The sequence below is a fragment of the Psammomys obesus genome, unplaced genomic scaffold (genome assembly GCF_907164565.1).
Source record: "Psammomys obesus unplaced genomic scaffold, mPsaObe1.curated_primary_1811, whole genome shotgun sequence".
Lineage (NCBI taxonomy): Eukaryota > Metazoa > Chordata > Mammalia > Rodentia > Muridae > Psammomys > Psammomys obesus.
The window spans coordinates 3,841,276-3,854,984 of NW_026587032.1; the positions used below are offsets into that span (position 1 = coordinate 3,841,276).

At 46.2% G+C, this 13,709-nt stretch overlaps 1 protein-coding gene across 1 annotated transcript in view; it reads right to left on the bottom strand.

The window, feature by feature from the left end:
- Glra1 (glycine receptor alpha 1) overlaps positions 1-13,321 on the bottom strand; it is an 85,999-nt gene extending 72,678 nt beyond the window's left edge. Inside the window, exon 1 of the mRNA XM_055602860.1 lies at positions 13,293-13,321. The gene's annotated coding sequence lies outside the window, so the exon portion shown is untranslated. The remainder of the gene's footprint in view (positions 1-13,292) is intronic.
- Positions 13,322-13,709: the final 388 nt, after the last annotated feature.

The following is a 13,709-nucleotide window of genomic DNA, read 5'->3' on the forward strand; positions in this document are numbered from 1 at the left end:
ACACACACACACACACACACACACACACACACACACACACACACACAGAGCAGTGGAAGAAGACCTGGCTAGCTCTGACCTCCAGGCCTTCCAGCCTGAGACAGTTGTGGGATCCCATCTTTTCCTTAGCTTTGTTGCTATCTTTCCAGTGGTATTGAAGTAAAAAACAAGACAAAACAAAGCCCTTGGAGGCTGTCTTTCTAGACAACGTTGTGACCCTTTTCACGAAGAGAAATTTTCTTTTCTAGTAGCTGTTTTAGGTCACACAGAGGAAGCCACCTTTCCATGCCCTCTACATCCACAAATGAAACCATTTCTGATGACATCACATGCATTCAGGGTATGGCCATAGAGAACATCACCTCAGAAAGTTTGTTCTGTTCCACGGAAGGAGCTTTTCCGAAGGCCTGAGGGCATAATGGGAAGCGACCTTATCTTATCTTCAGTGTCTCAGATATCTGGGAAGACCCAGAGCTTAGACACGCCCTGGCAGACTGTAAGGAAAAGATCCAATGACTTCCCGAAGCCCTGTCAGAGCCAGGATGGAGCCACCCCTTAGAACTCATGCTCTCTCTGTGACTCAGTTATTGGAGCAGAAAGGGGTCATGGTGAGACACAGCAGTGCCGCAGCGTTAGTTGCGTGGAATCGTCTGGGTCCTACCCTTCTGCATAGCCAATTACAGGAGGCTGTGAGCAGACATACACACACAGCAACCAACCGAGGGCCAAGGGTAATGCCTACATTTTCAAGGACTTTTAAAAAAGGTTTATTTTTATCTTTTGGCTTTTATTATTTTTGATTAAGTATATATGTCACTGTGTGTTGGGTTGCTCAGAGAGGTCAAAGTATCAAAACCCCCTGGAGCTGCAGTTACAGGTGGTTGTGAAATCCTTGATGTGGGTGCTGGGACTTGAACTCCCATCCTTTGAAAGAGTGGTGTGTGCTCTTCCTATTCTCTTCTGTTTGTTTGTTTGTTTTCAAGACATGGTTTCTCTGTGTAGTCCTGGCTGTCCTGGAACTCACTCTGTAGACCAGGCTGGCCTTGAATTTTACAGAGATTCACCTGCCTCTGCCTCCTAAGTGCTGGGATTAAAGACGTGCACCACCACTGTCCAGCCTGTGTGCGCTCTTTTTAAGAGCCATCTTTCTAACCTGTTTTTCAGGGGTGTGAGAAAGGAGAATTCAGGCTCAGTCGGTGGTAGGGACAGTGGCTCCCGCAGGGATGCCCACGAAGGAAGTGAAGCTAGAGTTGGGTCACAGCTGTGGAGAGGAGCTACTGTCTGTTGAAGGCTTGTGTTCTTCTACATAGAAGAGTTAAAAGCGTTTGCCGTGGATTTTGGTCACTATTCCTAGCTTTTAAAATTGTTTTTTGAGACAGTGTCTCACAGCCCAGTGTGACCTGGAACTCATTGTGTAACCCAGGATGACTTTGAACTCCTGACCTTTCTGCCTCCACTTCCTGAATGGGATGACAAGCTTGTTGTAGGATATTTGATCCCATTGTGAACCCCAAAATTGTGAGCTGTAAACCCTCTATATTGTTTGGTTTGGTTGAGCCCTAACAACCCACCTTTAATCCAAGAACTTTCTGTTTATTGTAAAGGGTGATTATGGTGTGGTTCACCCAGCCTAGCACACATCTTAATCCAAGAGTTCTCTGTATACTGGATCTAATAAAGTTAACCCTAAGTCAAGAGGCAGAGCTAGAAACCAGCTGACAGAGATTAAAGAGTAGGAGGGACTTTGAGTTGAGGGGTATTTAAGACAGTGTGTAAAAGAAGAAAGGGCTTTTAGCTCAAACTCTGGCTTTAGCTTCAGCTTCAGGTCCTCAGCTCCCTGGCTTTTTGGGATTTGAGCTAGCAAGAATTTGGCCTTGTTGCTTTTTCCTCCTGGGCTGTCAGTTGTACTAGTGAGCCTTTTGGGTTTTTTTCCACTCAGACCTGAGCTGAGAAGGAAGGTTAGCTGGCTACCTTCTCTGCCACGCTGAACTAGCAGGTTTTCACCCCAGCATCTGGTTCCTGAGTCTTTATTGATAAAATAGAATGGTTGGGATTTTCATAATTGTTTATAACAATGCAAGCTTTGCCTACAAGGCCAGGTTTGTGCAGCGCTGGGGAAATCCAATCTCGTGATACCAGGCAGGCACTCCACCAACCGAGCTACACCCGCCAGCCCTTCAAAGTTAGGAAACTCAAGATCGAGAAAGGCCAAGAAGTGGCCAAGCTCCTTCAGCAAGGAAAGTAGGACCCAAATGGCTGTGCTCTGACTCAGAGCTGTTTGGCGAGCCTCTGAGGGGTGTGCAGTTTCCAGTTTTATGGAGGATTCAGGGGTCATCTTGAATGCAGAGCAGGGACTCACGGACAGTGTCACCTTGGGGTTTGGTTTGTGTGATGTAAAGGAGATAGAAATAGAGGTGGAGGCTTCATGGGGCAAGCTGGGAGGTGAACGTCAGACAAAGACCTGGCATAGCCAAGAGGAAGTTGGCACAGCTAATGGAACCATGATGGTCCTGTACCCTCCAGACTTTGGGTTTGAGACTCACTTCATTACTGTACACATTATGTACTGTTACACATTATGTAACAGGTGAAAGGTTTCTGAAGGCAGACCGCTTAACCTAGGACTGCCCTAGTCCAGACTGGGTAGTCCCAGGAAGACTCTTTAAGGTCATCTACACAATGGGATGGATAACAGCTTACCTATACTCATCACTGAGAATAAAGGCAGGCACAAATGCACTAACGTTTTGGTGACTGTTGTGGTATAAAAATAATCTGAAAGGATGGATATCAAACTGTTAAATGAATAACCCTAGGGAATAAGACTCCCATGTATTTCGGTTGTCAGTGTTTCTTCTTACATTGCTTAACACAAACAAATTATGATGTTTATAACATAAAAAGATAGAGGAAATTGAAGGAACACAGCGGCAAGTCTGTTTCAGAAGCTGAGTGTCAGAGAGACTTTGTGTGTGTTGATTTCCTCCCCCTCCACTTCTAGCCTGCTAGAAGCCCATGGGTGATGTCTCTGTGTCACTTGGAGAAATGCGAGGAACATGTGGGGGGGCCAAGATGACCCAGGAGGGCTGCCTCTGTCCTTGCTCAACCCCTGCCTATTGTCCCAGTCACCTGTAGCACAGGGTCACTCAGCCTTCTGGTCTAGAGAGGTTTTGAAGAGACTGTTGGCTCTGTTTTCTGTCAGCCAAATGGGAAGGCATAGGGTGAGGTGGACAGTGCCTAAGGCAGGGCTTTCTCTTCAAAGCCTCATACAGAAGTTAAGGGCACACTAGGGAGAGCCAATCCCTCATGTTGGGGTTAGACTGTGGGGCTGCAAAGGTTGTTGGTTTGTATACAGGGGACCAATAGTTCTAATATTCTGTTTCAGGCCAGAGTGCTTTGTTGCCCTGCTTGGGCTCACAATCAAGAAACATGCTCCCACCATCCAGCTCTTCTACTCAGATGTTTTGGGGACAAAGAAGAAAAGGTGCTGTGGAGAAAAGCATCCACACTCTTAGAAAGAGCTACAGCCTTGGCCTTTCATGTGGGGCTGGAAGGTAGCCAGCTTCCCTCCTGTGAAAGAGATGAAGGTTAGAAACTCGTGTGTGTGTGTGTGTGTGTGTGTGTGTGTGTGTGTGTACAGGTCAGGGAGACAGTTACTATCTACATACACCTGCAAGGAATTGACCCTTGATTCTTTTGAGAGATGAAACTTGCCTTCCTTTTCTTCCTCATCCGCTTCAGTGTCTCCTGATTCTACCCTGGTGAATGTGGGAGGCTCAAAGGTAGTGTGAAAATTCTGAGGGCTTCCTTCCCTGTCTCTATAAAATGGGGGCTTGGGAGTGTGTTAACTAGCACCTGCATCTTAGGACTCTTGTGGGAATTGTGAGTCAAGGCACATGATAACAACACAGAATCCAGCCTTCAATAAGCACTCAATAAATACTAGTGATTACCGTTGACTTGCTGCTGTTGCCCAGGCTGAGATGGAACATCACGAGAGAGGGAAAAGAGAAGGCTGAGGAAGGATTATCAGAGCGCAGTATCAACCATCTGTGTAAAATGTGTATGCTGCAAGCACTGGAGGAGACTACCTTTTCCCTATTCTTTCTCTCTCTTGGAAAATGGCACATGTGTTTGCAAAGATAGACACACACCGTGATTATTGCAGGACTGGTTTTGGTGGAAAAATAAGAAAACAATATTAATGCATGGCAATATAGAGGTGGCTAGAAAACAAGGGGCACCCATAACAATGACGGTCTGCAGTGAGAAAGGGCCAGGGTGGAACTGTGTGCTACAGCAGGTGAGGATTTCTAGATACGTGGACACGTCCCAAAGCAGCAGAATTACATGGGTAATACCGTTTTTGTGGATGATGGCATACTGAGTATGAAGCTTGATAACTTACACACGTATGTATATATGTATGTGATATGTTTACACAAAGAAATGACCAAGGAAGAAAACAGACGAAAGAGCCTAGAGGTCATTTTCTTTTTTTTTTTTTCTTTTTTCTTTTTTTAGAGGTCATTTTCAAAAGAACTTTAGTTCTCACTGTCTCACTCTCCCTCTGTTCCTCTCTTTTTTATTTTTATCTTCTTCTTCTTTTCTTTTTTTTAGGGCTGAAGAGAACAGGGTCTCACTTTATACCCTAGGCTGGCCTGGAACTCACTATATAGCCTAGGCTGGCCCTGAATTCATCATAATCCTTCTGCCTCTGATTTCCAAATGCTGGGATTACAGGCATCTCCTCTTGTGGTCCTTGGTAGAGAGGGAAGGCTGCTGGCTTGATACCTACAACAACTCCCTAGGAATCTGACTTTGAGAGATTAAAAGTCACTGTGGTGATTTATAAGCAAGGACATCTGGCTTCTCCATTTTAGACAGCATTCGACTGTCTGAAAAAGAGGGTGTGTGCATATATTATATGATCAAAATGATTAAGAGGGGCCAGCAAGATGCAGAGGTGGTAAAAGCTTACCACTAAGCCTGACAGCTTGAATTTGAGCCATGAGATCCACATGGTGAAAGGAGAAAACAGATTCTTGCAAGTTGCCCTATGACCTCCACACCCTGTCCGTGTTGTGGCATATGCATGCACATATGTAAATATAATCATTTAAAAAGCGATTAAGAGCAATGGGAGTGATGTCTACCTGCTAAGAAGAATGAATAATAAGGCTTTGTTAACTCTGAGGCCTGATGGGAAATTCCCAGTTCTCCTCTCCTAAGGTTGCCTCCCTGCCCCATCTCATTACATAGATCTGATATTACAGGCACACAGCACAACACAGACAGGGACTACTACCAGCTTGATACCATCCTAGAGATGTGAATCAGTGCAATGACTTAGCAGCCCGGGTTTGAACCTTGGTTTTCCCATGATTATCAGCCAGATTTCTGGCGTCACTCAAAGGCTCGCCACGTTCCTCCTCCAAGCCTCAGTTTTCTCAGCTCTGGAACGGGGGTAGGTACCACTGTTCTCTAAATGTTTTTTTTAAGGTGACTGGGTGATTGGGCATCTTGCTCCGCAAACCAGAGTGCTACTGCAAGAGCAAGGCAGCTTGCCACAGTCTGGAGCTGGGAGGGTTTCGGGAGGTAACACAAGGCACACTCTCAAAAGCCTGAGGAACAGAGCAGTCTCTCTCATGGGTATGAGGTAGCAATAGACTCCCTGGAAAGGTGGGCAAGTCAAAGTGGTGCAGAAGGAAGGGCATGAAGTCAGAACAGTGGTGGAGTGGTGCCGAGCCTTCCAAACCTCTGCGAGTACCAAGCAAGCCTCTAGTTCATGCTGAGTTGATAATATCAGGTGCCTAGAAAGATGAGTGAACAAGATTGTAGAGAAACCCGATTCTTCTGAGTTCCTTCTGATGTCAGATCCATTCCTCCCTCAGTGCCCACAGATGCTCATGGCTATGACCTAAGGCCTCTGAAGCCCGGATGTTGTTCCCACCCCTTGGCTGCATCTCCCTGTCTGCATCCTCTCATGGCACAGTCCTGGTGTGTGAATGAGAGCTGCTGGTGAACAAGGACTCAGAGGCTGCATTTCCATCTCAGGGTGGAGCTGGCAGGTGGAGCTGCCCAGGAGAGGAGCTGCCTTGAAGTGTGCTTATGTTTAGGAGAGGGAGAGAGAACTTGCAAGGAATGAAGGGGGATACAGTGGCATCTTTAGGGTATATAGGCTTTGCAGACAACACACGGAATAAGTTCGGGGAATGATGTGTGACTGATGCTTTGGGGTGTCCTGTCCCCCATGTAAGCGACTTTGTTATCTTATTATTATTATTATTTTTTTAATCTTCAAAGCTTCTCCATACATGGCTTCAATCAAGATGACCTATGGCCTTGCTATCCACTATGTTAGCCTCTGGGTCATGAGAGGGCTGACAGAAAGACTGACTTTCCCCAGATCTCAGAAACTGCATCACTGGCAAGGCTCTTGGCACTTGCTGGGCACCAGAAGTTTGCAAAGTTTCAACTTTAAGACCTCTGTGAGAAATTCGATCTCTGGTCCCATCCTGGGACAGCCTGATTCTGCAGTCTGGTGGGGAATCTGTATTTTACTTCTAAAAAGTTTCTACATTGTGACATTAGGGACTCTAGTTAACACTCTACCACTGAGCCACTTTCCACCCCCAACTGTTTAATTTTTAAAACTCTCTTTGATTATGTTTGACTGACATATGCAAAGCTGTATATACATATAGGACTTGAAGGGTCTGGAGATCTGTGTGCCCTTGGGAGGTTATTGCCACTGTTGATTCCCTAAGTTTCTCCGTCACCTCCAAGCATTGGCTGTTGTCTCTTCACAGGTTCACTTTACGTAAGCTCAAACCCCTCAAGTTCTTCGCATCTTCCTCTTTGGCAAGCCCTTCTCAGCTAGATTTGACAGGTCAGATTTTAGAGCCCATGCTGCTTCAGACTCCTTAACTCTGAGGGGCGAGGGGCGGTGTGACCCCGTGAAGTAAATGGGTGGGAGCTCTGAGAATGTAGCTTATGAGGACGGGATCGGGCTGGGACCTGAGGCAAGAGAGAAGACTGTTGCCCACTTCATGGCCAGGATTCACAATTGTCAGCAGCACCCCATTAAGACGGTAAATTCATTTAGTAACAGATCCTACAAAACAGGCGGATTCAAAGGCTGAGAGTGGTAATCTAATTGTGCTGAATTAGCTTCAGACAATATCAACTTCAGAAAACCACAAAGGGGTCTTTAGACACCATTTCAAAAGCTTTGGTGCCCCAGGCACCCCTCCTAAGAGCTCACATTCCAAAGCCTGGGCTCTGTGTGCCTAAGCACCCCCCCCCCCCCCCCCGTTCCTAGCATTCAGCCACTGGCTCCTTTCTAACTGCTTTCTCAATGAAGTGGTTGGCACCCTGTCGTGTCTTTGGTTGTGTGTTGGACTTAACAGGGAGTGGGTTTGTGGGAGACAGCTGGAGTTCAGGGCAGAACTCAACTGGTGAATTTTCTATGTCCTTCTGGTGCATTCGGGAGCGCTTTTCCTTCCTTAAGTGAAGTTTTATTTTTTTAAACTACAACTAAGGCGGCTTCCTTTTAACAATCCTTTGCAGCATTGTGTGTGTAGGTTCATTGCCCAATTTAGTTAATATCTGATGTATTTTGAAGAATGAGAAAAATACCACTGAGTATGTGCTCTGGGCCTGATTTGGAGCCATAAATTTCAGGTGACAATTTAGGACTCAGGACAAGAAGGGGTATAAGCATTTTCAAGGTTGTCTTTGACTTGCATTCTATTTATTCTTTTGTAAGAAATCATTCACATATTCATAATCTATAGAAGAAGTGTGAATTTCTATAACCCCCTGGCAGGTAGATTTCCAGTCCCTACTTATACCCCTTCCCTGACCTCCCTGGCCACTGTGGCAGCTACTGTATCACTCAGTAGAGATTCTAGAAATTTCTGAGATCCCTCGAGCCAGAATTTCTGTGTGTATTAAATAGAAATCTATTCTTCTCTTGCAGTCACATAGGCTAAATCAAATCTAATGTTTCCCAGTGTGGAGGCCCTGGGTACATCAGAGGTACATGTAATCTTAAGGAAGACTTGGAATCTGCTTAAAATGTCTTAAAAACTATAGTCAATTTTGTAGTTACCTCCACCAAAACCCTATGAGCTGACTAGGAAGCAACACAGGTCCTGAGCAGTATTCCATTTCAGGTCAACTCAGTGAGGGCCATTGCTTGTGCTGGGATAGTTCTGACAGTTGTGAATTTTTCTGACTAACGACGGTGGGTGAGTGGGCCAAGGATGGGTTCAGTAAATAACTGAAAAAATAGGCCATATGGGGCGGGGGGGGGGGGATCATAAACGTTAAACAGGAAGAAGAGAAACTTGGGCTTTCTCCGATCACTTTTCAGATAACACAGTGGTGGAACAGCATGTCCTCTCAGCACTCTGAACATTTCCTGGCATAGGAAGGTCAGACCTTTATCGTCTTTATCAGTCACTATTTCCACTTTAGGGGAACTGTTCAAAGAGGGAAGTAGCTGGGTGAGCGCCTCAATTCTTTCTGATTTCTAAGGGTGGGAGTAGCTGGGAACAGCTTTTATTATTATTGTTATTATTATAGCTGAGATATGCTGCAATCACTTTAATCCAAATTGTACTATTATGGGGAAAGACCTAGAGAAGGTCATCACAAACAGAAATAGGTAAAAAATATAATTTCTGAGGGTGTGATTGGCGTAGTCCCTTCATTTTGCTGGTGGGCAAAGTGAGACCTAGAAGGGTCACAGAGTCTTCTCAAGGTCATGCTCATATAGTTAAATTCCAGATCCCAGGTCTGCTGCGGCTGAGGCCACAGTATCTAAAGCACCCTTAAAACCCTGCAGAAGAACCTCTGAGATAGGCATATGGGAGACAGTGCCATCCGTCTTAAAAATCACTTCGGCGTCTGCCAGCTGATGAGGGGAATAAAGTTAATGACACCCACATCCGTACCATGCTGTCATAGGCTCTGTACCCAGACGGCCTGGAGGTGAGCACCGCACACCCTGTGACGTAGGAGAAAAGGCTCCTCTCTGCAGGGATGGCGTGTGTGCCTGCAAAGCGTCTGCTTTTGAATGGGACACACAATCACATGATTAGTTAATACCTGGCAAAGGGATGAAGGCAGGGTAGCCACTGGGACCCATTCACCCAGAGCCTTTGGGTGAATGGGGCCTTGTCTTTGATAATGGGTTGCTCAGAGGCTGAAGGGAAGTTACAAGGGTTGGATTTAGCCATCTGGGTTGAAAATACAGTCCCCCACATGAGAGGAGCCTTGTTATGGCTGTGCCGCAGGACGAGAGCAGAGTTGACTCTGGAAGTCAGAACTCACAGACGGTCGCTGTTCTGCTCTCTCCATTGCCCCCACATAGCTGCCGCCTTTCATAAGACCATCTCAAAGATAAATTTTCCAAGTGCCCCTGGTAGGTCATTCCCAGTTTCACAAATGTGCATATGTTATGTGAGGATTTATAATCCCATATACTGGCCTTGAGTTCCTGTCCAAACTGCCCCTTGGGAATAAAAGCATAGCATTTTGTTCCCATCTTTCCTAAGTGTCCAAAGGGCGGGTAGGCTGATTGACAGTTTGGTTGTCCCTGATAAAGGCTTGCCCCGCAGGCAGGCTTAGTTCCTTAGGAAAAAGTCCTTGGGCTGTTTCAGAAACTTCTATATGCGTTCTGCAATATCCTAAAATACAGTGGGCAAGACTTGGGCAGAATACAGCTGTTACCAGGGAGGAAGACCAAGGTGTTTGTCTGCCCTTCTTGGTAAGCTAGGGAACCTTTCCAAGAAGCCATATCTCGGGAAAACACTCATTTATCCTTCCATAGGGATAGAGATACTAAACAATGTATTTACCACATTCTTTCTTGTCCTAGAACTGACAGAAACATCTCCAAGATTTTGATCAGCTTTCTTAGCAAGCAACTGAGACACAGAGTCTAAAGCCTCGTCCCAAGGTGTCATCTACTGGGAATGGAAATGGGAGAGGTATGTGAGGAAAAAGAGGTGATCTGGGAAAATCACCCATGGCACAGAGACTTGGTTCATGCCCTTCTGTATGTATTTCCCGCTGAAGCACGAACTAGACTCCTTTTCTGTTTCAGTGGGATGTACTGTATATTCTACCAGGGGTTGTTTCCCCAAGCAAGCTTGACCTTTTCATTGTTAGGATTAGGGTGTCAGAGCAGCTGATTAAAAATTTGTTTATATTTGTTGTCATTCAAAACTTGGCCGATCTTGTCCCTGGCTGTGCCCTGGGCTAGTTTGCAGTGTCTGTAGACACTTTTGATTGTCATGACCAGGGAGGAAAAAAATGCTACTGGCACCAGACAGGCTGCTACAATGCACAGGGCAGACGTCATGACAAAGAGTTACAGAGATCAAAATGCCAATAATGCAGAGGCTGAGAAGCAGCCTTATAGATCATGTCTGTCTGAATTATTGAGAAGACAAGAAACTGTTGGGATTATACTAGTCCCATACTTGCTATAAGCTTCTGTAAGGGCTCTGGGGATCAAAGACATATTCCCTTTGGTTTAAAGGAATGTATTTCCAGCATTAAATAATTAAATAAAAATTGAGTATTAGTTTTAAACCATGTGGATATAAGGCCCCAACCTCCAACTTCAGCGGGAAATACATACAGAAGGGCATGAACCAAGTCTCTGTGCCATGGGTGATTTTCCCAGATCACCCCTTTTTCCTCACATACCTCTCCTATTTCCCTTCCCAGTAGATGACACCTTGGGACGAGGCTTTAGACTCTGTGTGTCAGTCGCTTGCTAAGAAAGCTGATCAAAATGTATGTTATTGGATCATAGGGTGTCACACGTTAAGTTTAAGAATGCCAGGCTGTTTAACAAGGCAGCAGGAACTGCAGCCAGATTGCTTATGTGCGAATGTGGGGACACGGCTGATGAGCACTGCAGTGAGGCTGGTGTTCTAGACCCCCAGTCTGACTTTCCAAGGTCTTCATTCACTCCCTGCATTGGCAGCATGTGAGGCTCCAGCATCACTCACTTCAGTTGTTTTTGTTTCTTTTGCTGTCAGTCGCTGGTTGTGCACAGAGGCAATGCAGCAGCGCCATGGGTAGTGCCCTGGCGGCCCCCTCATGATTTTCAACACTCTCAAACAGGTGAGCGGCAAGCCTCACTTAATCTAAGAAGGGCCTGGGCCCTGGGAATATACACTGGTTTGTTCCAACCCTAAATCCACCTCTTGGTGAGAAGGAGTAGTTATTCTCATGTAACCTGCAAGGGAGCTGCTCGCCTCTGTTTACCCTAGGTTCCAAGGCCTTTTGTATGTTCTACCCAAAATCTGAAAGACGAAAGTATTAGAGAAGCAAATTCCACTTGAACAAGACATCTCATTCTGTTAATGCTCCCCTGCGACCCCTTTTGCTTCATCTCTCTGGGAAATGACAAAGGGAATAAATATTGACTGAAATGAAATGAAGTGCCCACCCTCTGGCTTCAACAGATGCAGCTGGATCTCTCTCGTCATGCCCCCTGTTTCCTCACAAGCATAGCAAGTTCTCGATCACGTCCATTGCTGCTCACATGGGCTTTCAGCCCACAGAGGGGAAGGGAGACTCAGTGAGACTCTCTGATGGGCCACCACCAGTTCACTTGAGGAATTAACACAGCATAGCCTCACCCTTATCTAAGCGATTGCAATGCAGACCTTTCAGACCAATTCTCCTTTTTGAGAAAGCTCATGTCTGGGAGAGAAAAACCAAGGATTGCATCAAGAAAAAAAGCAGTGGGGATGGGTAGAGGGATAGGACTCTTCTTGCCCCCCACCCTACTCCATGAAGTGGGTAAATCTCACAAGGTCCTGGAATGCTGGGCTTGGAAAAAAAAAACTTGGCTATTTACATTCTAAGCTATGGTTGGGACAGTGGCATGCTAAAGAATTATTCTAAAAGAGCATTAAAAGCTTTAGCTGTGGGTAACCCTGGGAAGGGAGTGTTTTCTTCTTCTTCTTTATCGTGAGAGAAAGACAAAACAAAACAAAACAAAACAAACAAACAAACAAACCACAAAGAGAGGCTCAAATTCAGAAAGTGTCACTTGGGAGAGGAGGCCTCATTCATATCAACAACCAATGGATTGGTCAAACCAGCAACTCTTTGCAATGTCATAAAATCACACGTACGTGCTGTTTTATCATCAGAGAGGATCTTATTTGGTGGTCATTCAGGTTTTAGAACAACTGGCATGTTTTTTTGTTTTTTGTTTTCAAATGCCTATTAACTCACTACAGAGGTAAAACACGAGAGGCAGACACGCTGGCAGGAGGAAGATTAACGATCTCTGCAGAGCTGGGAAGAATATTTTTCAATTCATATAGATGGAATTCATCATCCCCACCTCTGAAGACGGCATGATTTGCTCACTTACAAAATCTCTATCTGTTTCAATATTTCCTAAAGATGTGATTTTTCACTTTTCACTGGGACTAACACAAGATGGCAAGCCTGCAAGCAGAGAATTAGGAGTCAGTGGGTGGGTGTGGGGAGCCCAGTTATGGCAGCGGGGGTAAGCATTCATTCATTCATAAATAAGAGCTGCCCTTTGGAGTAGGGGAGGGTCTGCTGTAACAGAGTTAGGAAAGAAGTGTGTATCAGCGAAGATGGAGTCAAAGTTTTAAAAGGAAAATATTTCCCAGTATGTATTCTTAGGCCCGATCTGCACTTAAGTTAGGGCTTTGTAAGCTGAGGTTACAACCGCCTTATTCCCTAGTTCCAAACCACAGGAACCCCTGACCCCGAAGAAAAACAACAGAAAGAGAGACAGAATGCTGTTTTGTGCCCAGCCAGTCCAAACTGCAACCTTCCGCGTCACCGCTAGTTGTCACTTCGCTCCCAGACGGGAGACCCGGGGTTTCCAGCACTGCGGTTTGAGAGAATGCGGTCCCAATTAAACTAAAAAAAAACTCGTAAAGCTTCCTCTTAAGTCCTCAGCCGAGTGAAGGGTAACAAGCAGAAGGGTCGGGGGGCCAGTTTTGGGGGGAGTGCCACAGGCAGATAGACAGACAGACCACAAAGAACAGGCAAACCGCTGCTGGAGCAGCCACTGTCTGGGACCTACACGCACTAGCCAGACACTCTGCGGGTGTGGGGGGGGGGGGGGGGAAGGAGGGGAATGGAAGGGCCTTCAGCACTCAGCACCCCCTCCCCACTTGATGAGGCCGCGACAGAGTGAGCCTCTCTACTCCGTCCGAACCCCTTTTGCACCGTTAAGGATAGTCAATGGTCAGTATAGAAAATCGCGTTACCTGAAGAATACAATGGTCTCCCAAAGGTAGAATCGCAGAGTGTTGAAGCTGTGCATTTTCTAGATTCTTGTGCTGTAAAGTCCACGAGTTACGGGTTGCAAAAAAAGGTTTCCGATGGGCACTTAATGAAGCCGGAGAGTGCCACTGGGGAAAATAATCCAGATGTTTAAGGGAGCTGGGGAGTAGAGGGACGAGGTGGCAGAGCTGGGGAAGAACTGCAGCCAGGCGGCTTAGGTGCTCGCGGCCGTGCAGGTTCAGCACCACGGAGAGCGTCCAGCCCGGCTGCGGGCGGGAAGAGCGCTGCCGGTGCTCAACTCGTTGGAGGCTCCCTGCAGCGCTGGGAGGCACGTTTAGGGGTGGGTATATTTTCTTTCTTTCTCTCTCTCTCTCTCTCTCTCTCTCTCTCTCTCTCTCTCT